This window comes from Microtus oregoni, unplaced genomic scaffold (assembly GCF_018167655.1).
Source record: "Microtus oregoni isolate MIOR12 unplaced genomic scaffold, Mior012 000111F_ref0000342, whole genome shotgun sequence".
In the NCBI taxonomy this organism is placed as follows: Eukaryota; Metazoa; Chordata; class Mammalia; order Rodentia; family Cricetidae; genus Microtus; species Microtus oregoni.
Window position 1 is genome coordinate 710,809 of NW_024544729.1, and position 4,073 is coordinate 714,881.

The window sequence follows — 4,073 nt, forward strand, 5'->3', positions numbered from 1 at the left end:
GGTGTAAGATGATATATCAATGTTGTTTTGATTTGCTGAACGCTAAGGAGGTTGAGCATGACCTTAAGTGTATTTTGGCCATTTGAACTTCGTCTGTTGAGAATTCTCTGTTCAGTTCAGTGCCCCATTTTTTTTATTGGGTTAATTAGCATTTTAAAGTCTAGTTTCCTGAGTTCTCTATATATTTTGGAGATCAGACCTTTGTCTGTTGCGGGGTTGGAGAAGATCTTCTCCCAGTCAGTAGGTTGCCTTTTTGTCTTAGTGACAGTGTCCTTTGCTTTACAGAAGCTTCTCAGTTTTAGTAGGTCCCATTTATTCAACGTTGTCCTTAATGTCTGTGCTGTTGGGGTTACACATAGGAAGCGATCTCCTGTGCCCATCTGCTGTAGGGTACTTCCCACATTCTCTTCTATGAGGTTCAATGTGTTCTGACTGATATTGAGGTCTTTAATCCATTTGGACTTGAGTTTTGTGCAGGATGAGAGATATGGGTCTATTTTCATTCTTCTACAGGTTAATATCCAGTTATGCCAGCACCATTTGTTGAAGATGCTTTCTTTCTTCCATTGTATACTTTTAGCCCATTTATCGAAAATGAGGTGTTCATAGGTTTTTGGGTTAAAATTCGGGTCTTCTATATGATTCCATTGGTCGACTTCTCTGTTTTTATGTCAGTACCACACTGTTTTCATCACTGTAGCTCTGTGATAGAGTTTGAAGTCAGGGATGGTCATGCCTCCAGAAGATCCTTTATTGTATAGGATTGTTTTGGCTATCCTGGGTTTTTTGTTTTTCCATATAAAGTTGATTATTGTCCTCTCAAGATCTGTGAAGAATTTTGATGGGACCTTGATGGGGATTGCATTGAATCTATAAATTGCCTTTGGTAGAATTGCCATTTTTCCTATGTTGATCCTCCCAATCCAAGAGCAAGGCAGGTCCTTCCATTTTCTGGTATCCTCCTCAATTTCTTTCTTCAATGCCTTAAAATTCTTGTCAAATAGATCTTTCACTTCCTTGGTTAGAGTTACCCCAAGATATTTTATGCTATTTGTCGCTATCGTGAAAGGTGATGCTTCTCTGATTTCCCTCTCTGCTTCCATATCCTTTGTGTATAAGAGGGCGACTGATTTTTTTGGAGTTGATCTTGTATCCTGCCACATTACTAAAGGTGTTTATCAGCTGTAAAAGTTCTTTGGTGGAGTTTTTGGGGTCGCTTATGTACACTATCATATCATCTGCAAATATCGAAAGTTTTACTTGTTCCTTTCCAATTCGAATTCCCTTGATCACCTTATGTTGTCTTATTGCTATTGCTAGAACTTCAAGCACTTTATTGAAGAGGTATGGCGAGAGTAGACAGCGTTGTTGTGTTCCTGAGTTTAGTGGGATGGCTTTGATTTTCTCTCCGTTTAATTTGATGTTAGCTGTCGTCTTGCTGTATATAGCTTTTATTATATTTAGCTATGACCCTTGTATCCCTAATCGCTCCAATACTTTTATCATAAAGGGATGTTGAATTTTGTCAAATGCTTTTTCAGCATCTAATGAATTGATCATATGTTTTTTTTTCTTTCAGTTTATTTATATGATGGATTACATTGATAAATTTTCGTATGTTGAACCAGACCTGCATCTCTGGAATGAAGCCTACTTGATCATAATGGATAATTTTCTAATGTGTTCTTGGATTCAGTTTGCCAGTATTTTGTTGAGGATTTTTGCGTCGATGCTCATGAGTGGGATTGGCCTATAATTCTCTTTCTTGGTTGAGTCTTTGTGCGTTTTTGGTATCAGAGTAAATGTTGCTTCATAAAAGGAATTTGGCACTGCCTCTTCTGTTTCTATATTGTGAAATGCATTAAGGAGTATAGGTATTAGGTCTTCTTTGAAGTTCTGGTAGAATTCCGCATTGAAACCATCTGGTCCTGGGCTTTTTTCGGTAGGGAGGTTTTTAATAACAGCTTCTAATTCTTCGGAACTAACAGGTCTATTTAGATTGTTCACCTGGCCCTGATTTTACTTTGGTATATGGTATTTATCTAAAAAAGTGTCCATTTCCTTTACATTTTCCGGTTTTGTGGCATATAGGCTTTTGTAGTAATTTCCTCTGTGTCTGTGGTTATGGCCCCCTTTTCATTTCTGATCTTATTAATTTGCAAATTCGCTCTCTGCCGTTTGATTTGTTTGGATAGGGGTTTGTCAATCTGGTTGATTTTCTCCAGGAACCAGCTTTTTGTTTCAATGATTCTTTGGATTGTTTTCTGTGTTTCTATTTTGTTGATTTCAGCCCTCGGTTTGATTATTTCCAGTCTTCTACTCCTCCTAGGTGAGTCTGCTTCTCTTTTTTTCTAGAGCTTTCAGGTGGGATGTTAAGTCTCCAATGTGTGCTTTCTCTGTTTTCTTTAAGTGGGCACTTAGTGCTATGAACTTTCCTCTTAGGACTGCTTTCATAGTGTCCCATAAGTTTGAGTATGTTGTTTCTTTATTTTCATTGAATTCCAGGAAGACTTTAATTTCTTTCTTTATTTCTTCCTTAATCCAGGTATGGTTCAGTAGTTGACTGTTCAGTTTCCATGAATTTGTAGGCTTTCTGGGGGTAGTATTGTTGTTGAATTCTAACTTTAATCCATGGTGATCTGATAAGACACAGGTGGTTACTAATATTTTTTTGTAACTCTGGATGTTTGCTTTGTTACCGACTATGTGGTCAATTTTCGAGAAGGTTCCATGAGCTGCATAGAATAATGTATATTCTTTCCTATTTGGGTGGAATGTTCTATAGATGTCTGTTAAGTCCATTTGATTCATTACCTCCATTAATTCTCTTATTTCTCTGTTAGGTTTCTGTCTGATTGACCTGTCCATTTGTGAGAGAGGAATGTCGAAGTCTCCTACTATTAGTGTGTGTGGTTTGATGGCTGCCTTGAGTTTTAGCAATGTTTCTTTTTTGTATGTGGGTGCTTTTATATTAGGGGCATAGATGTTCAGGATTGAGACTTCATCCTGATGAACTGTTCCTATTATGATTATAAAATGCCCCTCTCCATCTCTTCTGATTGATTTAAGTTTGAAGTCACCTTTGTTAGAAATTAGTATGGCCACACCTGCTTGTTTCTTAGGTCCATTTGCTTGATAAGCCTTTTCCCAGCCCTTTACTCTGAGTAGGTGCCTGTCTTTGAGGTTGAGGTGTGTTTCTTGTAAACAGCAGAATGTTGGATCCTGTTTTTGTATCCAATCTCTTAGCCTGTGCCTTTTTATAGGTGAGTTGAGTCCATTGACATTAAGTGATATTACTGACCAGTGGTTGTTAACTCTGGTCACTTTTTTAGTAGTAGGGTTTGTGTGTTTCCCTTCTTTGAGTTGTGTTGGTGAAGGTACTCTAGATGTCTGAGTTATTGTGGTCATTGTTGGACTCCTTGGTTAGTGATTTTCCTTCTATTACTTTCTGTAAGGCTGGATTTGTGGCTGTGTATTGTTTAAATTTGTTTTTATCCTGGAAAATTTTATTTTCTCCATTTATAGTGAACGAAAGCTTGACTGGGTATAGTAATCTGGGCTTGCATCCATGGTCTCTCAGTTTCTGCAGTACATCTATCCAGGACCTTCTGGCTTTCATGGTTTCCATGGAGACGTCAGGTATAAGTCTGATAGGTTTACCTTTATATGTGACTTGGCCTTTTTCCTTTGCAGCTCTTAAATTTCTTTCCTTATTCTGTATGCTTTGTGTTTTGATTATTATATGGCAAGGGGATGTTTTTTTGTTTTTTTTTTTTTTGATCCAGCCTATTCGGTGTTGTGTATGCTTCTTGAACCTTCAAAGGTATATCTTACTTTATGTTGGGAAAGTTTTCTTCTATAATTTTATTAAATATATTTTCTGGACCATTGAGCTGCACTTCTTCTCCTTCGTCTACTCCTATTTATCTTAGGTTTGGTCTTTTTATTGTGTCTCAGATTTCCTGAATGTTTTTTTGATGAGAGTTTGTTAGATTTGCTGTTTTCTTTGATCATTGTGTTTATTTTCTCTATGGTATCTTCAGAATCTGAGATTCTTTCTTCTAACTCTTGTA